This window comes from Dermacentor variabilis, chromosome 2, assembly GCF_050947875.1.
Source record: "Dermacentor variabilis isolate Ectoservices chromosome 2, ASM5094787v1, whole genome shotgun sequence".
NCBI lineage: Eukaryota > Metazoa > Arthropoda > Arachnida > Ixodida > Ixodidae > Dermacentor > Dermacentor variabilis.
In genome coordinates, this window is record NC_134569.1 from 2,501,741 (window position 1) to 2,527,717 (window position 25,977).

The window sequence follows — 25,977 nt, forward strand, 5'->3', positions numbered from 1 at the left end:
AGAGAATAGTCTAGAGAAATTTGAAATCCCACAGGTAACTCCGGAAGAAGTAAAGAAAGCCTTGGGAGCTATGCAAAACGGGAAGGCAGCTGGGGAGGATCAGGTAACAGCAGATTTGTTGAAGCATAGTGGGAAGATTGTTCTAGAAAATCTGGCCACCCTGTATACGCAATGCCTCATGAACTCGAGCGTACCTGAATCTTGGAAGAATGCTAACATAATCCTAATCCACAAGAAAGGGGACTCCAGACTTGAAAAATATAGACCCATCAGCTTACTGTCTGTTGTTTACAAAGTATTTACTAAAGTAATTGCAAATAGAATAAGGAACACCTTAGACTTCCATCAACCAAAGGACCAGGCAGGATCCGTAAAGGCTACTCAACAGTAGACCGTATTCACACTATTAATCAGGTGATAGAGAAATGTTCAGAATATAACCAATCCTTATATGTAGCTTTCATTGATTACGAGAAGGCGTTTGATTCAGTCGAAAGCTCAGTAGTCATGGAGGCATTACGGAATCAGGGTGTAGACGAGCCTTATGTAAAAATACTGAATGATATCTATAGCGGCTCCACAGCTACCATCATCATCATCATCAGCCTAGTTACGCCCACTGCAGGGCAAAGGCCTCTCCCATACTTCTCCAACTACCCCGGTCATGTACTAATTGTGGCCATGTTGTCCCTGCAAACGTCTTAATGTCATCCGCCCACCTAACTTTCTGCCGCCCCCTGCTACGCTTCCCTTCCCTTGGAATCCAGTCCGTAACCCTTAATGACCATCGGTTATCTTCCCTCCTCATTAGATATCCGGCCCATGCCCATTTCTTTTTCTTGATTTCAACTAAGATGTCATTTACCCGCGTTTGTTGCCTCACCCAATCTGCTCTTTTCTTATCCCTTAACGTTACACCCATCATTCTTCTTTCCATAGCTCACTGCGTCGTCCTCAATTTCAGCAGGACACTTTTCGTAAGCCTCCAGGTTTCTGCCCCATATGTTAGTACTGGTAACACACAGCTGTTATACACTTTCCTTTTGAGGGATAGTGGCAACCTGCTGTTCATGATTTGAGAATGCCTGCCAAACGCACCCCAGCCCATTCTTATTCTTCTGGTTATTTCAGTCTCATGATCCGGATACGTGGTCGTTACCTGCCCTAAGTAGATGTATTCTCTTACCACTTCCAGTACCTCGCTACCTATCGTAAACTGCTGTTCTCTTCCGAGACTGTTAAACATTACTTTACTTTTCTGCAGATTAATTTTCAGACCCACCCTTCTGCTTTGCCTCTCCAGGTCAGTGAGCATGCATTGCAATTGGTCTCCTGAGTTACTAAGCAAGGCAATATCATCAGCGAATCGCAAGTTGCTAAGGTATTCACCATCAACTTTTATCCCCAATTCTTCCCACTCCAGGTCTCTGAATACCTTCTGTAAACATGCTGTGAATAGCATTGGAGAGATCGTATCTCCCTGTCTGACGCCTTTCTTTATTGGGATTTTGTTGCTTTCTTTGTGGAGGCCTACTACGGTGGCTGTGGAGCCGCTATAGATATCTTCCAGTATTTTTACATATGGCTCGTCTACACCCTGGTTCCTTAATGCCTCGATGACTGCTGAGGTTTCGACTGAATCAAACGCTTTCTCGTAATCAATGAAAGCTATATATAAGAGTTGGTTATATTCTGCACAATTCTCTAACGCTTGATTGATAGTGTGGATATGGTCTATTGTTGAGTAGCCTTTACGGAATCATGCCTGCTCCTTTGGTTGACAGAAGTCTTAGGTGTTCCTGATTCTATTTGCGATTATCTTAGTAAATACTTTGTAGGCAACGGACAGTAAGCTGATCGGTCTATAATTTTTCAAGTCTTTGGCGTCCCCTTTCTTATGGATCAGGATTATCTTAGCGTTCTTCCAAGATTCCGGTACGCTCGAGGTTATGAGGCATCGCGTATACAGGGTGGCCAGTTTCTCTAGAACAATCTGACCACCATCCTTCAACAGATCTGCTGTTACCTGATCCTCCCCAGCTGCCTTCCCCCTTCGCATAGCTCCTAAGGCTTTATTTACTTCTTCTGGCGTTACCTGTGGGATTTCGAATTCCTCTAGGCTATTCTCTCTTCCACTATCGTCGTGGGTGCCACTGGTACTATATAAATCTCTATAGAACTCCTCAGCCACTTGAACTATCTCATCCATATTAGTAACGATATTGCCGGCTTTGTCTCTTAACGCACACATCTGATTCTTGCCTACTCCTAGTTTCTTCTTCACTGTTTTTAGGCTGCCTCCGTTCCTGAGAGACTGTTGAATTCTATCCATATTATAGTTCCTGATGTCCGCTGTCTTACGCTTGTTGATTAAGTTAGAAAGTTCTGCCAGTTCTATTCTAGGTGTAGGGTTAGAGGCTTTCATACATTGGCGTTTCTTGATAAGATCTTTCGTCTCCTGCGATAGCTTACTGGTTTCCTGTCTAACGGCGCTACCACCGACTTCTATTGCGCACTCCTTAATGATGCCCATGAGATTGTCGTTCATTGCTTCAACACTAAGGTCCTCTTCCTGAGTTAAAGCCGAATACCTGTTCTGTAGCTTGATCTGGAATTCCTCTAGTTTTCCTCTTACCGCTAACTCATTGATTGGCTTCTTGTGTACCAGTTTCTTCCGTTCCCTCCTCAACTCTAGTCTAATTCGAGTTCTTACCATCCTATGGTCACTGCAGCGTACCTTGCCGAGCACGTCTGCATCTTGTATGATGCCAGGGTTCGCGCAGAGTATGAAGTCTATTTCATTTCTAGTCTCACCATTCGGGCTCCTCCACGTCCACTTTCGACTAAACCGCTTGCGGAAAAAGGTATTCATTATCCGCATATTATTCTGTTCTCCAAACTCTACTAATAATTCTCCTCTGCTATTCCTAGAGCCTATGCCATATTCCCCCCCTGACTTGTGTCCAGCCTACTTCTTGCCTACCCTGGCATTGAAGGCACCCATCAATATAGTGTATTTTGTTTTGACTTTACCCATCGCCGATTCCACGTCTTCATAAAAGCTTTCGACTTCCTGTTCATCATGACTGCATGTAGGGGCATAGACTTGTACCACCTTCAATTTGTACCTCTTATTAAGTTTCACAACAAGACCTGCCACCCTCTCGTTAATGCTATAGAATTCCTGTATGTTACCAGCTATCTCCTTATTAATCAGGAATCCGACTCCTAGTTCTCGTCTCTCCGCTAAGCCCCGGTAGCACAGTACGTGCCCGCCTTTTAGCACTGTATATGCTTCTTTTGTCCTCCTAACTTCACTGAGCCCTATTATATCCCATTTACTACCCTCTAATTCCTCCAATAACACTGCTAGACTCGCCTCACTAGATGACGTTCTAACGTTAAACGTTGCCAGGTTCAGATTCCAATGGCGGCCTGTCCGGAGCCAGGTATTCTTAGCACCCTCTGCAGCGTCACAGATCTGACCGCCGCCGTGGTCAGTTGCTTCGCGACTGCTGGGGACTGAGGGCCGGGGTTTGATTGTTGTATTCATATAGGAGGTTGTGGCCAAGTACTGCACCAGGGTGGCCAATCCTTCTCTGGTGAAAGAGTGCGTTACCGGTTCTGGTCACCGGGATCAGGCCGCACTCCAGGCCTGTTTGTGCAATTTTCTCAACACACGTTTTTTTTTTATTTTCCAGTGGAGAATTGCGCGGCACCGGGATTTCAACCACGGTCCTCTTGCACGGGAGACGGATACTGTACCGTTCCCAGAGGAGTTAAATTAAAAAATTAAATTATGGGGTTTTACGTGACCAAGCCACTTTTTGATTATGAGGCACGCCGTAGTGGAGGACTCCGGAAATTTCGACCACCTGGGGTTCTTTAACGTGCACCTAATTCTAAGTACACAGGTGTTTTCGCACTTCGCCCCCATCGAAATGCGGCCGCCGTGGCCGGGATCCGATCCCGCGAGCTCGTGCTCAGAAGTCTAACACCAAAGGCACTAAGCAACCACGGCGGGTCCCGCACGAGTTGTACGCCTTATTTAACCTGCAGTGGTGCTCTATTTGATCAGTCAAGGTGCACCAATCTGAGCTCGGATATACCGCACGGATGGCACTCGGCTAGAGAACCTGGTATTTATGACCTGCACAAGTGTGGCCATACATATTTGAGGATATACATAATTTTTTCTTAGGAGGGTGCCCGTACAGTGATAAAATAAAGAAATAGACATTAAAAAGAAAGAAAAAAAAGGGGAGAAAAAAAAGGAACATAACAGGCGATTTGAACTCGTCACCCTTGGATGCTGCCCGGAAAGATAGCTCAGTCGGTTGGTTCGTCAAGCCCCAGGTTACTTTCAAGCGCCATAGCTCCTGCTCCGAGCCTCATACTTACGTGGAAAGGGACTGATGTTGTCCGCGATAGTTGCTTATTCCGAGTGGTTGGAAGGCATACTTTCTTGGAAAAAATGGCCGCCCTAGGAGAAGAGCGATCTCAAGCGGCTTCAGAGACTAGGAAAACTGCCTTAAAATATTTAGACTTGGGGGGAAGCTTCGTTAACAAACAATAACACTGCAATCAGCACTCGAATACGACGAGAGAAATTATTGAGACGTGGAAAATTCCCTTGAAATAAATATGGTTTGCGAGACAAATGCTTGTAATTATTGAAAATCTTAAAAGATGAGGGGGGAAATATGCGCTCACCGAGAGGCCATCGTCCGCACAAGACCACCACCAGGCACCTTACTGAGACGTGGAGGGCTCTGCGGCCGCAACAAAGCCTCCCTTCTCCGCCGGCCAAGCGGGGAAAACGCGCTTTCCGATCGCTTAAGGTTGCGCGGACATAGTATAACTCTAGCGTCTAGGAAAAGCTTAAAGAGGTGCGAGGGCGGCACGCATAGCGTGGGAAGCTAGCCGCCAGAATAACTATCTCAAGGACTGCGGCTGACGAGGGCGAAATACCTTCGTGTAATTATAACAACCCTAATAGAACTACTTTCGAAGGAAAAAAAAAGGAAACGGCCCAGAAGGCTATACTACGAGAGCTACGACTGATAATTTTCTATATATATATGTATTTATCTCATCTATGGGATCGCATGCGCGCGCTGTTGCTTTGTCTCTGCGTGTAGTAGTTAAGAGAGCCAGTTTAAGGGCGGAGAAGAAGGAAGGAAAGGAAAGCAAAATTGCAGCACCGTGGTTTTAAAGCGCACCCGTGGTAGAGAAACGGAAGGCGATATAAGCTTGCGTGGCTATGATACGCACACGACAAACTGCCTTAAAATATTTAGACTTGAGGGAAAGCTTCGTTAACAAACGATAGCACAGCAAACAGCCCTCGAATATAATTATAACCCTAATAATAATTGTAAATATTCATCTCATCTATTAGGATCTAAAGCGCGCGCTGTTGCTTTGTCTGTGCGTGTAGTAGTTAAGAGAGCCAGTTTAAGGGCGGAGAAGAGGGAAGGAAAGGAAAGTCTCTGAAGCAAACTTGCAGCGCCGTGGTTTTAAAGCGCAACCGTGGTAGACAAACGGAAAGGCGATATAAGCTTGCGTGGCTATGCTACGCACACGACAAACTGCCTTAAAATATTTAGACTTGAGCAAAAGCTTCGTTAACAAAGGATAGCACAGCAATCAGCACTCGAATATAATTATAACCCTAATAGTCCTCCACAAAGAAAGCAACAAAATCCCAATTATGAAAGGCGTCAGGCAGGGAGACACGATCTCTCCAATGCTATTCACAGCGTGTTTAGAGGAGGTATTCAGAGACCTGGATTCGGAAGAATTGGGGATAAGAGTTAATGGAGAATACCTTAGTAACTTGCGATTCGCTGATGATATTGTCTTGCTTAGTAACTCAGGGGACCAATTGCAATGCATGCTCATTGACCTGGAGAGGAAAAGCAGAAGGGTGGGTCTAAAAATTAATCTGCAGAGAAATAAAGTAATCTTTAACAGTCGCGGAAGGGAACAGCAGTTTACGATAGGTAGCGAGGCACTGGAAGTGGTAATGGAATACGTCTACTTAGGACAGGTAGTGACCACGGATCCGGACCATGAGACGGAAATAATTAAAAGAATAATAGTGGCTTGGGGTGCGTTTGGCAGGCATTCTCAGATCATGAACGGCAGGTTGCCATTATCCCTCACGAGAAAAGTGTATAACAGCTGTGTCTTACCAGTACTCACGTACGGGGCAGAAACCTGGAGGCTTACGAAAAGGGTTCTGCTTAAATTGAGGACGACGCAACGAGCCATGGAAAGAAGAATGATAGGTGTAACGTTAAGGGGTAATCTGATTGGGTAAGGGAACAGCTGATTGGGTGAGGGAACAAACGCGAGTTAATGACGTCTTAGTTGAAATCAAGAAATCGAAATGGGTATTGGCAGTACATGTATTGAGGAGGGAAGGTAAGCAATGGTCATTAAGGGTTACGGACTGGATTCCAAGAGAAGGGAAGCGTACCAGGGGGCGGCAGAAAGTTAGGTGGGCGGATGAGATTAAGAAGTTTGCAGGCACAACATGGCCACAATCAGCACATGACCGGGGTAGTTGGAGAAGAATGGGAGAGGCCCTTGCCCTGAAGTGGGCGTAACCAGGCTGATGATGATGAAGATGATAGAAGTATGTTTGAATGCCGATCTCACTCAGTTATTCAGGGAACCAACGCGTGTTGCTGGCTTGAGCGCTAATATCTTGGTTCTAATACTAACTATGAATCCTGAGAGCTTATCACATATAACTTACTTTCAAGAAATTAGTGATCAAAAGGTTATCCACGCTGAGTTTTCGTTCTGGTTTGAACGGCGCGAAAAACGTAAGTAAACAATCCTTCTATATGAAAAAGGTAACTATGACGCAATTAACAACGAGCTTAGAATTTTTTCCCTTTATTTGAAGTTCAATTTTACAGCATGCCTGTCCAGGAGAGCTGGGTGGTATTCAAATACAAAATACAGGACTTGGCCAACAAATTCATTCCTAAAATTACTTTCGTGAAAACCACCAAAAGCCATGGTTCACGAAGACACTAAAAACATTATAAGGCAGAAAAAAGTGCTTTTTTCGTGCTGCTAAGGTGAGAGCCTCATATAATGCGTGGCAGCGATACTATACTACCGAGAATGCCTACCTGATTGCTGTGAGAAATGCTAAGTACAAACTTTTCAACAACAATTTGAGAGAACTGGTAAATGATAAGCTGAGAAAGGTCATCAACCCTGTCGAATCGCGCGCTATCACTCTGACCCACGAATTGGGAGAAACCGTCGGGGACCTCGAATGCGCTACCACCTTTAACATTGCTTTTAGCACAGTTTTCACAATAGAACCCAGCACAACTTTGCCTACGACACCGGCTAGAACTCTGTCTACTATGCCTGCTATCACAATAACTCATGATGGAATTTTAGCTTTGTTAGAAAACATTAAGCTTTCTTCATCGAGAGGCGTCGACGAAATCAATTCCAAGCTGTTAAAGAACACCAGACATACTATTACTGCGTATCTGTGTATTTTGTTTTGTCATTCACTCTCTGTAGTTCACATGCCAAATGATCGGAAAGAGGGGAAGGTTGTTCCTGTCTACAAATCTGGTAAAAAAGATTCCCCACTAAATTACCGCCCCATATCATTAAGAAGTGTGCCGTGCAAAGTCATGGAGCATGTCATTTATTCTCATATCATGGCATTTCTCGATAAAAATAACTTTTTTCATCCATCTCAGCATGCTTTCGAAAGGACTTCTCTCGCGAGACCCAACTGGCCATTTCCATTCATGACTTGCATGTTAACCTCGACACCAACATACTAACTGATGCCATTTTTTTAGATTACGCAAAAGCGTTTGATAAGGTGCCGCATCGACGATTACTATTACAACTAAACCAGTTAAGCCTGGACCTCAACGTTCTGATTTGGATCTAGGAATTCCTGTCTAACCGATCCCAACACGTCCTTGTTAATAATCATACTTCTGACCTTGTTCCTGTAACATCTCGTGTACCCCAAGGTTCTGTTCTCTGTGCTCTCCTATTTCTAATATATATTAACGACTTGCCTTAACACTTATTTTGCCAAATCTGAATGTTCGCTGAAGACCGTGCAATTTACCGATCAGTTTCTAACCATTGCGACGCAGCAAAATTTTAGCATGATCTAGACCGTGTCCAGGAATGGTGCGACCGCTGGCTATAATGACCCTTAACCCGACTAAATGTAAACTTCTTTCCATTACTCTCCAAAAGCACCCCGTTACATTCCCGTACATAATTGCTAACGAACCTATACAAGCAATAACATTGTTCAAATATTTAGGCGTTACTTTGTCCAATGATCTCTCATGGCATGCACATAGTACAAACGTCATATCATATGCAAACTCTCGGTTTTCTGAAACGTCACCTTCGTAACGCTCCCCAGCACGTTAAATTACTAGCCTATAAGTCACTTATCCGTTCAAAACTAGAGTATGCGTAACCCATATGGTCCCCGCATCAAGTATGCCTCGTAGATGACCTTGAAGCGGTAGAAAATCGTGCCGCCAGATTCGTTCACTCATCTTATTCTCACGAAGTCAGTGTTACCACCCTCAAAGCGGAATCCGGGCTGCAAGCTTTATCCCTCCGCCGACGCATAGCAACACTTTGTCTAATCTATAAGCTTTACCAATCATCATTTAACAGTGCTCCTTACATCACACCGCCCGCATACACATATCCTCGCACTGGTCACCAACTGCATGTTTGCCGTACACGTGTGAGAACTGTTAATTTATCAGTATCTTTTTTTCTTCGTGCAGCCAAAGACTGGAACAGCCTTCCTCGCAATATCGTCGTTTTCACCTGTCCATTATCTTTTTCTGCCAATGTGACTGAGTACCTGCTGTCACAAATTTGAGGGTTTTATTTTTTATGTACACCCACCCCTTATGTAATACCCCCTAGTTGGGTTTTAAAGGTAAGTAAATGAAATGAAATGAAATTTGTGCATATTCGACCTTACCCGAAATGCAGAATCTCAGTACAGCTTTTTCTCGCCAGTGGCCCCCTACGAGAAGTGGAGGAGATTCGAATACTCGGTCTCTTCATTAATCAACATCGCAAGGCAGACACAACTCTTGCCAAACTCCGCATGGTCGGCGACCAGCTGGACCGGATGGTTCACCGCGTTTCCAACAAGTGAGGAGGGTTGCAAAATAAGGATGCCGTGCGGCTCGCACATGCCTTCGTAACTAGTAGGGTACTGTACTCTACCCCATACCTACGGTTACGGAAACATGAAGATTGCTTGAAGGTTGTACTACGCAAAATGCTCAAGAGAGCCATCGACCTCCCGATCTCCACTTCCAACGCTCGTCTTCTCGCGTTGGGGGTGGTGAACATCGATCGGGAACTTCGGGAGGCGCATCTCGTTAACCAGTACACGCGTCTCGCCAAGACTGTGTTCGGTCGCCACCTCTTAGACCGGTTACATATTAAACATGACCACCATACGATGGAAAGGGTTCTATTCTATCTATCACTTACTCACACCCTAAAACAACCAACATTGGTGTACCACAAGGATCTATTTAGGACCTCCTTTGTTTTTAATATACATTAATGACCTGTCAAAGTGCCGAAAGCCCTCTGACTGTATCCTTTACGCTGACAACATTACTATCTTCTCATCAGACAAAAGTCTTGATTCATTAATGTGCAAGCTTAACCACGACGCGGCTAATATTCTAACCTGGTGCCGAGAAACAGACTACACATTAATACTGCAAAATCTAACTTCGTGATTTTTTCAGCTAAACAAAAGCATATCTCAGTGTCTCCATTGCTAACCTAATTATTGCTATTTAATAGCTGCTAATAGCAAAATTAGGCAATTACCAGCCGTGCGGCTTTACCAAGATTACTTTTACAGTATACACTAGGCAATTATAGTCGATTTGTCCCAAGTGAAATTTCGTAGCAGGCGGTCTTTAAGCGTGAAAACCATAATTTATCAAAGTGCCTGCCTAAACAAAGCCCACTCTGCGGTTTGAAATGCCAGCACGGTATCTGAAACAATAAAAAGAAAGCAATATGGTCTACCCGTCGGGAAGACAGAAGTCGTCCCCAGTGAAGTGTCTCGAAGAAACAATTACAATATCAGTCACCTTTTCCCAATGCGGACGTTTCTTGTTTAAGTACCTCTATGATGCGCGTCGTGTGCTTCTTTCTGGGAACCATGGAATGATATATTGTTGTCTTTGCACCGCGATGACAAGCATAATGGTACGCAACAAAAGACTTTCGACATCCGTCTTTTTTTTATCATTGTCGGGCCTGTACGCGGCGGCATCACGACGATCGATTTGAGAACAGCGAGTCATTCAGCGCATGCTATGACAATCCGCCCTCTGGTTCAAGCCTGAACGACCTGAACCTGGATCGTATGTTTCTCGGCACGGCAACTAGGCGGCGAGCATTTACTTCGAGTCGCGAATAGCGATGTTGAAGTTGGGAATAATGGTGGTTTGACGACGAGAACAATATGTCGAAGATGTCGTAGTCAGCGTAACAGACGAATGCACAAGGTAAACCAAGTTTCCAGAAAGTAACTGCTGTCGCATTGAAAGAAGACATATTAGTGGCTATGGTCGCTTTTCGGCTGGAGTCGTTTTATTGGCTGCTTGCTTGAGAAACAGGTCTCGGCGTGGAGCCGCAATGGCTTTCAGTGAGAACTTGCTGGTGCTAAACAAAATTTAGCTACCAATCTTGTAACGACTATCAACAAACATTTTCGGTTTTGCGAAACCGCTCTGTCGGACTCATTGTGCTCGTGTACGCACCGCTGCCCGAACCTCTGTTTTCATTGCTTCCTTCAGAAATTTATTGCTCATTTTGTTACAGCGCTGTTAGGATGATGTGCTGTTGGTCGCTTTTGCGTACGCACGTAGTGCATACAGTTGATAATCGTGAAAATATTGCAATCATATTTTAAATAAATAGCTAAATTTTCAGTGGCCATTGCCGAGAGCCTTCTGAAAGAATCTATTATCTTCATAAAAACATCTCTACAATAGTGTGAAGTCTGCCAAGACTCAAACATCACCTTAATATTGCGTTTAAGAATCCTTGCAATCATTTAGGCGTCAGCTGCATGGTCATGGTGCTCTTGATACATGCTTGTTCAAGGCTTGCCTATTCTATTATATTCTCACGTGGTAGTGACGCTTAAGAAGGCAGCAAAACTGTAATTAAGGAAACGAGCGTTTTATTGGGCGAACTAGTGCCCTCTAAAACAGGCTACACTCAAAGAACAATGGTAGCGTCGAACACGATCAGCGGTCGTCGAAAATCTGATCAGCGGGTCAAGCGCGTCGGCTTTTATACAGCAGTCGTCGAATGTTTCAGACTAATCGTTGGGACCCGCGTGCCTTCTACAAAGTTCTACACCATTCGCGTCACGCGATGAAATCTGATAACACAAGGTTCGGCCAAAACAGACAGTCGGATAGAAGCATCGATAACTTTCCAGAAACGTCGGATACATGCAGGTACGTCCCGCACTGTGCGATAACATTTGTTAGGCGGCGAAACGTGGTCGCCCGATAAAGGTAAGTACACGTGTCAATATAATATTTTCGATTGAACAGCCTGCACTATGCCGCCGCTATTGTGCAGTATTACTCGAGCAAATAAATGGGCGAAGTCGCTTGAAAGCAAACTTATTTTTAGGCCACGTTACATACAGCACAAGGGCGTGAAAAATTATTATGGTCACGTAGATGTACACGAACCTTTGGTCTGTGAGGCTATACAGTTGACATACGAGCGTTATAAAGTAATGTGGGGCACTAATTATTGCAAAGCAAGACGGTAGCTAGCAGAGGCTCAGCGGAGATCCAGCATTTGAATGGAACAAACTCGAGACGCGGGGTCGTCGCGCCGCTTTGTAGGTGGTCAGTGCGGTGTTCGCTGCCCCGGTGCTAAAATCGATTGTTGTCAATGTACACGCACAGGGTTAGTCTTCGGCGTTCTGCGCGGCGTTTTACACATGTGCTGTACTGCACGCATTTTGCCGATGCTCCAACATGGCAGCAGGCAATAGAAGGTTGCTTCGCAGGGGCGCGAAAAATTTATCCAGGGAGTCCCAACTATCATACACCAGGATAAAAGAATATGCAAATGCCACGTAGCTGTACAGAGCCAAGATAATGTTGTTTGCCGTCTCTTGGAAATACTCAGAGTATTTCTGCATTCCACCTAATTACATAATTAGTCTTATTAATTAATCAACTTCTCAAATATTATAATTCGTTGGAAAGTGTCAATGAGAAAATTGCAGAACATGAAAAACTCATGATACAGCTTTTATACCGCACCTTATGTTGCACGTATCGATCCACAGATACCTTCATCGGGCATTTTACAGCGAAGCTGTTAAGGGCTAGTTCCCGCGGATCGTGTCCGTGTGCAGGCACACAACTCCCCACATTGGTGCCGACCCCGAAGATGGTGCAATGCCAGGCCGACCCACGGCGAAGGTGAAGCCGACGTTAAGCACTCTCCATACATGCGCCGATCTCGAAGATGGTGCAACATTTCCGAAACAATTGGCTGGGCAGAAACTAATGGGTCGTGACATCGCTGACACCAACCTTTTCGACCAAACTGTCAACAAGCGTTTCGAGGCTCTGGAATCCCGTGTGGCCGCGCTCGAAAAACCTACCGCTGATTCTAGAGTTTTGTTTGATCTTTATCTCAGGCCTTTTCGGAACTAATCAAAAAGAATGAAAGTGACCTTCAAAATTGTCCCTGACGCAACAATATAACTTTGCATAGACTTACTTGATGAACATAATATTGAAAACACCCACACGCTTTTGTCTAATGTACGCCGGTCTTTCACAGAGAAACTTCAAACTGAATGCCCGCCCATCGAACGCTGTCACAAAATTGGCACCAGACGAGCAGCTATATCGCGCCCCGTTATGTTATCAGTGAACTAATTCACTTTTATTTATTGTTTGGGCTCACGCAAGTAGTTGATGGTGCAACAAGACAGAACGCACTTGGTGGGCTGGTGCGTTTTACTTCAGACCATGCGAATAAGCTGTCCGAGTGTGAAAGTAGTGACGGAATTTCAGATCAAAGAGTAGTGTTTATATCGCTAAGTTGCACAGTCTGTAAACCGCGTGCCGAAACTCAAACTATGTTCAACTTTAATCGCTCTAACGAGACATTTGTTCTTGATGTTTTATCAGAAGGTTTCTAATCATTTTGTGCAGTCTGTAAAGTGTGACGTGAATACACTAGTTCGTGAACTTGAAAACATTACAAAGCTGTGCATTCAACGCTTTGTTTCATTAAAAAGTCAGCAAAAAGATCGTGCCATTCCTTGCATGACTAGAGAAAATTTGCAATTATCACCCCTTGTTAAAAGACTCAGACGCTCAAAACAGTACTCTAGCCATTGCTAGATTATGATGTGAATGATGTGTGTGATGACGTTAATCTTGCGATTGCTAGATTCACATCTGCCAAAGAGGAACTAAATTGAAGGATGAATCTGGCCAAAGATTTTTTTTATTTCTTATCGAGCCGCCAGGGATACTAAGAAATAAACTTCAGACGTTCTGGCGTTCTGTCATGCCTGTTACTGATTCTTCATCTTCATTCGCTATCAATGACGAAAGTTTAAATGATGCTGTGCGTATCTCCAATGCACTTACTGAATATTTCCATTCTATGTAAGCAAAAGATTGTCATGTCTATCCTGCTTTTGATAATGACTCATATTTTTGCGTTTCCGACATTACAGTTAATGTTAATGGCGCCCTTAAGAGGTTCCACTGCCAACCTCCCGTTACATGCTGCCGCAGTTTCCGACCAGCCAACCGCAATCCAAGCAAGGTGGAAGAGGGCCAATCCCCACGCCGGCAACACCCGGTTGCCTGCTCCCGCTGCTTTCACTGCCCACACATAGGCCTCCCTCCGTCTCCATTTCTGCGTGCTCTTCGCCTCTTCTCAGCCAATTCGATAATAACCGCCAAGTCGCACCAAATACCGCACAAATTCTTTATCGTACTATCTGCCGAGGTACCTAAATGTTCTCGAAGATAATCGCTTTTCTGTTAAGTTGTTTTCTACACAAACTTTGATGGAATTGATAAATATTTTTGAGCCTTAGACCGAACAGCTCACTTTTGTAACTGTCTGACAATGCATTGTAACGGACTTGAATGAATTCTATTTATCTGTATTTTTGTCTACGTTTAAGTTAGAAATGTCTGATGGAAATTGGCACAAAATTGTGTAATTGCATTAATTGTGTAAAGTCACAATAATGTAATAGATTACGTGTAAAATTACAATTATGCAATAGATTACGGGTATTCAGAACGTTTTTCACTGACTTTGAATTCTTTTGTTGTTTATACATTGCAAACTATCGCATTGCCTTTGATTTTCACCACACTGCTGCTCTGTGGGGCGTAGCAGGTCCTCAAGCTGTACTTGGCAGCTTTTTCCCTTCCGTCCTCTCTCATTCTGTACTTTGTATTAAGAGAAACAAATCTATATCTAAAAACAAAGAAAATACAAACCTGTCAAAGTAGGCAATGCTATAGTTAGGCATTATATCAGGTATGTTACTTTATTGAAAGCGGAGCTGTTGAGACTTCCGTTCCGCCGTGGAATGTTGCCAGAAAACTCAACCCAGCAGCGCGCCGTCTGGCGTTGCCTAGCAAACGTCTGCGTGAGCACCGAGCCACGTAACCTCATCTCATCCCAAGCGCGTAGGGCGAAGTCGTGACGTCACAGGCGAGTAAGAGCTCGGGCTGGCGCGGCGGCACACCTCTCGCGTACTGTACTGCATGCGTACGTGCTGCTGCCATGGGAAGACCGAAGAAAGCCCGGACGCCCGAAGAAGAAGCGGTTACCAGGACGACCGCCGTACTTATTCGGAACACAGCGCCGAAGCTGCTGCTGAGAAGAAGCGATGCCGAGTCGAGGATCCCAAGTTTCAGTACAGGAAACGCGAGAGTCGGCGGCTGAAGGCTCAACGTCGCCGAGAAAGCGGTCACAGTCTGCAACTGCTCGAAAACTTCCAGCGTCAAGCCCGCCGAGACGCGGGGGGTGCGAGAGGCCGATTACAACGCGAATTTCTGGGCATAGAGTTTGGGCACAGCTTTCGCGTCTGTGATCTACAAGGAAATTCGGCACGCGGCTCAGCGGGATTGTGGTCTACGAAGGAGAGCCGATTCTTCCCATCGCGCCAAGGCCTTCGCCGACGAACGCCTTCGCCGAGCCGAGGATCCCGAATTTCGGGCCAGAGACAACGAACGCTGCCGACTGAATGCTCCGCGCCGCCGGGAAACGGTTCCGGGCCTGCTCGTCACCGAGAGCTTCCAGCGCCAAACCCGCAAATGCATGGGAGGCGCGAACGGCCGCTTCCAGCGCGAATTCCTCGGTATAGAGTTCGGGCACAGCAGCCGCATCTGTGACCGGCTCTCGTTCGACATGAATCTCTCCACGGTGAGCTCGATGCGGAACTTTGAACAGAAGAGCTCTGCGCCTTGCAAGTGCTTCGTGAAGCGTTCCCCGACACCACCGATAACGACAACGACCACGACGAAGGTCGGACGTCGTGGACCAGAACGGGATCGACGATGATGACCACTGGTACTGAAGCACTGTAGATAATAAATTGTGATGCACGTACTGTAGCTTGTACGCTTGTGATTTGCCGGGGCTTGTGTGGCTTACCGGCCTGGTCGTTTATGACCCCGCAATAGCTTGGCCAAACTTAGCAAATCATGGTGACGCTTAGTATGAGCATACTTCATTAAGCATTGCATAACATCGTAAGACTTACCAAACCTAGCGACGCTTGATGTGAGCCTAGCCAAGCCATGACAGGCCGCCGGACTGTCCAGACAGGCCGCCATTGGAATTTGAACATGGCAACATTCAACGCTAGAACGTTATCTAGTGAGGCGATTCTAGCAGTGCTATTGGAAGAATTAGGGGGCAGAAAATGGGATATAATAGGGCTCAGAGAAGTTAGGAGGCCAGAAGAAGCATATACAGTGCTAAAAAGCGGGCACGTCCTGTGTTACCGAGGTTTGGCGGTAGCTCACGCAGCCGCTCGGCCTCCTCCTTATAGGGTTTGTCGAGGGATAATATACATCATTATTAACTGCATTGCCATTGCAAAAGATGCTGTAAACGAATTCTTGAACAATACGCATCGTCAAGACAAATACAATATGTATTTCTTCATAAAATAATATACTCGTATGTGCTCGAAATAACTTATAACAGAGCTTCCATGTTTTCTATCTATTTAATACGTAAAGAAAATATCACACGAACTTTAGAATTATACCAGTTTGAAATCAGCAAAGTAGCGCATGCCACTGATACTGAAAATGTAAAGGCCATGAAGTGAACAAGTTGAGGACAAATATTTTAATGAAACTTTGTTAACCTCCGTGTCTTTCTTTCATTCGCATCTCTCTCTTTCTCTGTATCACTCGAGAACCTCGTTTACATTTTTGTACGTATACAACGACCAGGGGAAATGCTCAATTACGTTGTCCTTTGTTAGAATGTATTGCGCAGGAGCTGCTGTCATTGGTCGTGTATTGCGAGTAATTGCACCGAAATTATAGTCGCAACAGAGAGCACATATAAAAATCAGTAGTTCTGCAAAATATGCGAAGGCGAGTGAAATGAGAGTGAGTCAATGCGAGTGTATGACTAACGGCGTACTTTATTTAAAAGTAGTATCCATGAGCATTTAGACATTTATCCCACTGACTAGCAAGCGACGTGATTCCAGTCTCACAAAACTTCTTGGGTTGCTGCTTCAAAAAGTCTGTAACTGACTCATTCACGTCGTCGTCCGACACGAATCTGGTTTTCTTGAGCTGTTTTCTTTTTTTCAAATGCTCCAATATGTGGAAGTCAGAAGGCAACAGGTCCGGGCTGTATGGCGGATGTTGCAGCATTTCCCACTTGAACTTTGCCAGTTTTGCGTTAACCACATCAGCGTCGTCGGGAAAGGCATTGTCGTGGAGCAAGATGACCCCATTCCGCAATTTTCTACGTCGTTTGTTCTGGATTGAGACACGCAGCCGTTTCGACATTTTACAATGTTAGAAATGATGGATAATCTCTTCAGGTTTAGAAAATGGCCGCTGACAAGAAAAAAAAAGAAAAGTCAACAACACCTTTCCGGCAGAAATGACGGTCTTTGGTTTCCTTGGGGGTGGTGACTTCAGATGCTTCCACTGTAAGCTTAGCCGTCGTGTTTCAGGCTCGTAGTAGTGGCACAATGATTCGTCCCCGGTCCCAATTGCAGACGAAAAGTCGTCATCCTCATTGTGACACCGGATTTGATGAATCAAGGCAGCGCCGAACCTCTCCGTCTTCTGGTGGTGGTTCAAAATCTTGGGCATTGCTAGGAATGGCCGTACGGGGTGACAACGTGCCAGCTATTTCAGCCCGCTGCACGTGTTCCAATCCAACCGGACGGGGCGCACTTCAGAGAACTGCGAATAACCCGCAATCACGTGGCGCGGGGTCAGCTCAGGAATGTGCTACCCGGCGTGCCACCCGGGACGGAGCAGAGTTCTACGAAACCCCTCTGACGTCGGCTCCCGACCTTTACACCTGTGTGTGTGCGGCACTGAAACCTGTGCAACACGTATATGTGAGCCCGCCTCCTCCAAAAGGGCGGGTCATCTTCGGTGATGTCGAACGGTGACGTCGAACGATGACTGGACGAACGTTTCCGTTCGCTTGGAATCAAGGGGGGACCAAGTGCTTATAAGCAGCGTTTGTCGGCTGCTAGGGCGTGCTCGTTGTGTGCTCGTCGTCGTGAGCTGAGTGCTCGTTGTCATGCTAGAAATGTACTCGTGAGCTGTGTGCTCGTAAGCTGTTTGCTGTATGTTAGTCTTGCGGGCTCCATATGAGAGTCACGCTAGACTGTCGATGTATGCTTGTCTAAGGTGTAAATAATGTAAATAAATCCTGTTCACCGAGTTCCTCTCTACGACCTTCAACTCCTTCAAATGGTGGCAGCGGCGAGGTCGTCCGACGACTCCTACATCTGGTTGACAGCGGTAGGATCGTCCGACAACTCTTACAGCATTCATTGCGCACAAAAGATTCGATAACGGAGGGGTTAATGAATCATGGTGTGACCCAAACCGTGACTGATGTTCACACGCCGTGCCAATTCATCGACGCTTATCCTCCATTCTTGTCTAATCAGACTTTGCAATTCTGTTGGGTTGATTGCACGGTGGCTTTGGCACGGTCTTGGGTCGTCCTTGCAACGTTTGATCCGTTTTCCAACGCTTCACAGTGGCCAATGAAATGCAATGGTCAACGTATACGGCAGCCATACGGCGACTAATTTCTTTTTGGGAAACATCTTCAGCTTCCAAAAACCTCACGACACCACGCTGGTAAACCTTTTGGGTGTTCTTTATGCCGCGAAACCAAGTTCAACCAAGCGTAAGAGAGCATTGAAGGGCCCCTAACCAGGCCGCATAGCAAATTTTGGTTATACGCTGGAAGTTGTTACGTGTTCTCTAGTGACTGTACTGCCGCAAAAAGTTTTCAAATCGGCTCATTAATAGCGGAGATCAAAATATTTCAGAGCCCAGAACCCATGATTTCAGGAGGCGAGCTCCACTGCATAGTGAGACTCTGTCCACTCGCCCCGTCTAGCTTCCGCAAGCGAAATTCCTTCCCTGCGTTCCCCCGTGCCGGACCTCGAAGTTCGCGTGACACATACGTCATGGGCCTCGCCGTCACTTTTTTTTTGCTCCTCGCTTTCTTTTTCGGTGCCGCAGCCTATCGCTGGCGGCGTTTCGCGCAGCGCACGATTTCGCGCGCTGTGCACAAGGACACATGACTAGCGCTATAATTCAGTGCTACACGAATACTGAGGGGCAGAATAAGCGGATTGCAGAGCATGATCACGCGCTGGAATAGAGTAGAAAATAATGGCGTAGTTTCGGTACCTGTGCACGTGACCGCACGACCGTGGGAACAAGCAAACGAAGCGGAAGTACATATCTCTTGCTCCGGTGCGAAGTAAAAAAAAAACCCGCAGGCATTGCGTTTGTGCGTTTTATTATTTCTCTAAACTTCAATTGGTCAACTCAAGCAACAGATCACACAGATAGCAGATGTTGTCTTGAATAATTCTCGAAATCACGTGTCACCACGAGCGACGTCACACTGTAGTACGTAGGCGCAGGTACCCGAGTAAGTCATCCTCCTGCTTTGAGCGCGGCGGCCCTGACGAGCAGGGAGAGCGAGAGAGAGAGAAAGCTTTATTGTCGTTGAGTGGATTACCGAACAGGTGGCCTCAGTCCAGGCCACCTCTGTTAGCGTGCTTCCGAAATTTCAGATCTTTCCGCGACTCGTAGCGATGTAATACTTTGCAGACACGGTCGTTATCGCGCAGAGCAATGTATGCTCTGCGCTTGTCAGCTCAAGATGGCCATACCTGGTGAGGGGCCCTTTAAAGAACCTTTGTCCTCACATCTGTGTGTCACTTTTGTAAATGAGAGATGACTCTGTGCAACGCGCATGTCTCGCACATAATGAACCGAACCCTTATTGCGCGGGATGGGTTGCATAACTTTCATTTCACTCGCCATCGTGCATTAGAAATGGGTATGTACAATGGACTATACAAATGTGAAGATACAGCTTGATAAAGGGCAAAAAATCCTCACTGGAAACAAAGTTCACAGCACGTATACACAATACCTAACCAGTTAACCAGTTTAGTCTAACCGGTTTGCTACCCTACACGTGGGAACGGGATGGGGGGATGAAAGATGGGAGGAGAGAGAGAGCACATAACACAGCAAACACATCGTCAGTTACAGTCCGTCACTCTTGCGCGGTTCACGACATCACTGTCACAGTCGCTTGTCCAAGCCCGTATCCTTCATAAACCGAAGTAGTCCCTTCGTCGCCTTCAGCTGCAATGTCTTCGGTTGGCGATATGTGAAAATGGTCGCAACTGACAATGGTCTATTGTCCAGGTGCGCTAGAACGGAGGCCATGGACTGTCTCTGAACGTTACATTCAGGACAGTCGCACAGAATGTGTTGAAGCGTCTCCTCGCAAAGCCAGGCATTGCAGAGAGAGCTGTCGGCTATTCCAATGCGAAGCGAGTAGGATTTCGTGAAGGCCACCCCTAGCCATAAGCGAAAAAGCAGGGTGGCCTCACTTCGGCGGAGTCCATTTGGCATACAGAGATGCATCAATGAAGGCAGGTCGTGTTGATGATTGCTGCGGTTGGTCTGGCTGCTTGGTGTGCACCATAGAGAGAGCGCGATCTCCCGTGCAAGCACTTGAAGTCTGCTGGCTGCGTCGGACCGTGAAAATGGTATGGCCTCTTCCTGTGTGTCTTCAAGAGCTGTCCGAGCGGCTTTATCGGCGTCTTCATTTCCTATGACGCCGCGGTGACTTGGCAACCACTGAAACGTCCCGTGATGTCCTTTCTCATGTGATGTATGGAGTAGGCATCTAATATCGAGCGCGAGCTGTTCGAATGGCCGGCGACGCAGAGCTGATAGCACAGATTGTAGGGCTGCCTTTGAGTCACTGAAAATTGACCATTGTCGAGGTGGTTCCCGATTGACGAAACAAACTGCAGCGCGAAGAGCAGCTAGTTCCGCAGATGTAGATGTCGTTGGGTGGTCAGTCCTAAAGCTGATGGTAATACCTCTTGCTGAGACGACCACAGCACCGGACGAACAGTGGATGTTTGTGGAACTATCAGTATAAATATGTGCACTGTCCGCGTACCTCTCGTGCAGAAGAAGCCGAGACAGTTGTTTCAGCACAGGCGACGACAGCTCAGACTTTTTCCCGATTCCTGGTACGCTGAGATGGACTGTGGGGCTGATAAGGCACCAAGGGGGCATCGATGGTTTAGATGCTGCGGTGAAGCCCGAGGGAAGTTTGTCGTTGTACTTGACGATAGTTTTAGAGAATGATGCTTGGTGCCTGTCTGAAGGTAGCGTTGCAAGGTGGTGATAGGGGACACGTGCAAAATGTCTGATATGCGTTCTCAGAGCTTCCACCGTGATGTGAGTTTGCATTGTATGGTCCCGAGCAATCGTAATAGTTGCCTCAGTTGACGTGCATCTGGGCAAGCCAAGACACACTCTGAGTGCTTGAGCTTGTGCTGCCTGCAGAACACGAATATTTGTCTTGCAGGTGTTGTTCAGTACTGGCAGACTGTATTTTAAAAAACCGAGAAAGAGAGCTGTGTAGAGTCTCAGCATTGCGTCTACTGACATCCCCACGTCTTTCCTGTCAAGTACATAAATAACTGGGAGGTTGCTGCCAGGCGCCGTTTCATGTAGACCACGTGCGGGCTCCAACTGAGGTCTCGGTCTATAATTACGCGTAGAAATCTGTGGGTTCTGACATAGGAAATGGTCCGCCCATTGATTGAGATGGCATAAGGCGTCATTGGTTTCCGAGTAAAGGCCACTAGGGCGCATTTTTCTGGCGATATGCTCAGACCTTGTTCACACAAGTAGCTCGCTGTCAAAGTAGCCGCTCTTTGAAGCTGTGCACATATCTGAGGACGTGTGACTGCCGAAGTACGGACACAGATGACGTCTGCGTATATTGAAATTTTGGTGGTAGTTGGCAAGTGTTCAGCAAGTCCAATAAGAGCGAGGTTGAATGGCGTCGGGCTGAGAGCATCGCCTTGACGAACGCCCCTCCTGGTATAGCGTCGCGTAGTTGGGCCATCGTTAGTTAACAAATAGAATGATCTTACAGATAGGTAACTTGCAATCCACAAAATTACTCGACCACCTAGGCCAATCGTCACAAGAGCGTCGAGAATCGCCTCATGTAATACGTTATCGTATGCCCCTTTCACATCTAAGAATTAAGCTGCAGATAAATGTTTACGGGACCTTTCGTGCTGGACATATAAAACGAGATCAACTACATTGTCGATGGAAGAGCGGTCACGTCGGAAACTAGCCATGGAATTCGGATAAATCTTGTAGTATTCAAGGCACCATTCCAGGCGGCCAAGGATCCACCCGTTCCATTATCTTTCCTACACAGCTGGTCAACGCTATTGGGCGGTAAGAGGTGACCTCTAGCAGGGATTTGCCCTGCTTCAAGATTGGCACCAGGCGGCTCACTTTCCATTCGTCAGGAACATTTCCCTCATGTCATGAGGTGTTATAGAGACTCAATAGTGCTGTCCGTGCGGATTCTCCGGCATAGGACAAGGCTCGGTATGATATACCATCTGGACCCGGAGATGATGAGCGCCTGCAGAGAGCTAGTGCCGCCGCGAGCTCCTCCAGTGTAAAAGGAAGGTCCATGCGGCAATCACGGGAATGGGGGATGTAATCTCGGGCTGAATGATCTGGACGTGTCGCTTGGTCTGCCATCCGCGCCCAAGAGTCTTCTGCGACATCGATGTCTTGCCGCCCTTGGAAAAGCGCGAGCGCCTTGAATGGAAAACGCTGTTCCGGAAGGCAACGCAGACCTTGCACCGTTTTCCAAATGTGAGACAGCGGCTTGCGGGGGTCGATTGTCTGGCAAAACGTTGCCCAACGTTCAGACGCTAATCTATCCATTCGACGCTGAATCTTCTTTTGTATCCTCCTGGCTGCCCTAAGGTCATGGATTGATTTTGTACGCCGATATCAACGTTCCGCCCGGCGACGAAGTGCGCGAAGTCGCTATAATTTTATGTAGAAGTCGTTTCGCGTGTAGGAGATCGTCAGCATGCGAGTGGCGTTTCGCATCGTATGTTTAATTGTTTGTTCTTACCCAGAGGGTAGGCTCTCGCTGCAGGCATCTTCCATATAATATTTGAAGTTGGCCCATTGAATCGTTCGAATGGTATTCCGTGGGCTAGATCTAGACGACAAGGCTTTGATGTTCAGATAGGTGGGAATGTGATCACTCCTATGTGTCTCAATATCTGGGAACCACTTCACACATCTGGCGGGAGAGTTGGAGACGAAAGCAAGGTCGAGGCAGCTGCCGTATGTCACGCCTCGAAGAAAGGTGGGGCTACCATCGTTCAAGAGAGTAAGACCATAGTTGTAGGCGACGCTTGATAATCTTCGTCCTCTTGTATTTGTGTTTGTACTTCCCCATGCTGGATGGTGTGCATTGAAATATCCTATGATGACCCATGGGGCGGGACAAACACCCAAGATATCCGCTAATTGTTTATTGCCGAAAATGCTGGAAGGCGATATATACACGCCTATGAGAGTAAACAAGAGCTTGTTCTTTTTAACTGTCGTGCATACATATTGATTGTCTTCGTGGGGCGCGATTGGTTGCAAAACATAGGTGAGTTCACGACAAACAAAAACGATGATTTTGCTGCATGCACTATTTGTTGATGACATTAAACATTTTTCAGTCTGATTGGTTTCGGAAGCCTAAAAGCAGTGAAGAAGAAACTAACAATTGGCAAGAATCTGTATGCGTTAAGAAATAAAGCAGGCAATATCATGACTAATATGAATGGAATAGTTCAAGTGGCTGAGGAGTTCTATAGAGACTTATAGAGTACCAGTGGCACCCACGACGATAATGGAAGAGAGAATAGTCTAGAGGAATTCGAAATCCCACAAGTAACGCCAGAAAACTTAAAGAAAGCCTTGGAAGCTATGCAAAGGGGGAAAGCAGCTGCGGAGGATCACGTAACAGCAGATTTGTTGAAGGATGGTGGGCAGATTGTTCTAGAGAAACTGGCCACTCTGTATACACAATGCCTCATGACCTCAAGCGTACCGGAATGTTCGAAGAACGCTAACATAATCCTAATCCATGAGAAAGGGGACGCCAAAGACTTGAAAAATTATAGACCGATCAGCTTACTGTCAGTTGCCTACAAACTATTTACTAAGGTAATAGCAAATAGAATCAGGAACACCTTAGACTCCTGTCAAGAAAGGAACCAGGCAGATTTCCGTAAAGGCTACTCAAAAATCGACCATATCCACACTATCAATCAGGTGATAGAGAAATGTGCGGAATATAACCAACCTTTATATATAGCTTTCATTGATTACGAGAAAGCGTTTGATTCAGTCGAAACCTCAGCAGTCATGGAGGCATTGCGGAATCAGGGTGTAGACGAGCCGCATGTAAAAATACTGAAAGATATCTATAGCGGCTGCACAACCACCGTAGTCCTCCATAAAGAAAGGAACAAAATCCCAATAAAGAAAGGCGTCAGGCAGGGAGACACGATCTCTCCAATGCTATTTACAGCGTGTTTACTGGAGGTATTCAGAGACCTGGATTGGGAAGAATTGGGGATAAGAGTTAATGGAGAATACCTTAGTAATTTGCGATTCGCTGATGATATTGCCTTGCTTAGTAACTCAGGGGACCAACTGCAATGCATGCTCACTGACCTGGAGAGGCAAAGCCGAAGGGTGGGTCTAAAAATTAATCTGCAGAAAACTAAAGTAATGTTTAACAGTCTCGGAAGAGAACAGCAGTTTATAATAGGTAGTGAGGCACTGGAAGTGGTAAGGGAATACATCTACTTAGGACAGGTAGTGACTGCGGATCCGGATCATGACATTGAAATAACCCGAAGAATAAGAATGGGCTGGGTTGCATCTGGTAGGCATTCTCGGATCATGAACAGCAGGTTGCCATTATCCCTCAAGAGAAAAGTTTATAACAGCTGTGTGTTACCAGTACTAACACATGGGGCAGAAACCTGGAGGCTTACGAAAAGGGTTCTGCTGAAATTGAGGACGACGCAACGAGCTATGTAAAGAAGAATGATAGGTGTAACTTTAAGGGATAAGAAAAGAGCTGATTGTGTGAGGGAACAAACGCGAGTTAATGATATCTTAGTTGAAATCAAGAAAAAGAGATGGGGGGGGGGGCATGAGCAGGACATGTAATGAGGAGGGAAGATAACCGATGGTCATTAAGGGTTACGGACTAGATTCCAAGGGAAGGGAAGCGTAGCAGAGGGCGGTAGAAAGTTAGGTGGGCGGATGAGATTAAGAAGTTTGCAGGAACAACATGGCCACAATTAGTTCATGACCGAGGTAGTTGAAGAAGTATGGGAGAGGCCTTTGCCCTGCAGTGGGCGTAACCACGCTGATGATGATAATGACGATGATGGTGACGAAGATGAAGCCATGCATAACATCGCAAAACTTATCAAAACCTAGCAACACTTCGTCTGAACCAAGCCAGGTCATGCATAACCACGCAAAACTTAGCAAAACCGTGCAACATGTAGGATGGACCTACCCGAGCCATGTGTAGCCTCGCAAAACTTAGCAAAACCTCGCAACACTTAGTGTGAGTCTAGCCAAGCCATGCATAACATCGTAAGAGTTACCAAACCTAGCCACGCTTGGTATGAGCCTTGCCAAGCCATGCATAACATCCCAAAGCTTAGCAAAACTTAGCAACCCCTAGCAGCACTTAGTGTGAACCTAGCCAAGCCATGCATAACCTCGAAAGACTTAGCAAAAGCTAGCAACACGTGGTATGAACCTATCCGTGCTATGTGTAACCTCGCAAAACTTAGCAAAGCCTAGCAACACTTATGTGAACGTAGCCAAGCCATGCATAACCTCGCAAAACTTAGCAAAAGACGGATCTAGCTGCGCTGTGACCCAGCCATGCACCATGAGCGCAAACTGCCCACATTTTTTATAATGAAATGTGGACAACAAGCACGAGCAACATCAGCGGAGGTCAGGCATATGATTTTTGTCTTGCTCGTTCTGCGTTGTTAGACAGCTTACGAACCCCTAACTATAGTATAGTGCCAGAATTAACGAGCAAGACACGACTAACTACATAACTTCTTTTAACGAGATCTGCAAGAAAGCTCGTGCAAAATGAATGTGACTTATTATAGTGTTCACAAGGGCTTCTCTACGCGTACCTGACGAAACT

General features: G+C 46.1%; 1 protein-coding gene and 1 long non-coding RNA gene across 11 annotated transcripts in view; one reads left to right on the top strand and one right to left on the bottom strand.

The window, feature by feature from the left end:
* The window catches only part of LOC142570795 (uncharacterized), a 52,790-nt gene extending 38,266 nt beyond the window's left edge, over positions 1–14,524 (top strand). Inside the window, exons 4-6 of the long non-coding RNA XR_012825676.1 lie at positions 8,820–8,977; positions 9,061–9,198; positions 13,817–14,524. This is a non-coding gene — a long non-coding RNA (uncharacterized LOC142570795). The remainder of the gene's footprint in view (positions 1–8,819; positions 8,978–9,060; positions 9,199–13,816) is intronic.
* The window catches only part of LOC142571288 (parathyroid hormone/parathyroid hormone-related peptide receptor-like), a 1,032,566-nt gene that overhangs the window by 580,139 nt on the left and 426,450 nt on the right, over positions 1–25,977 (bottom strand). The gene's annotated exons all lie outside the window — the stretch shown is intronic.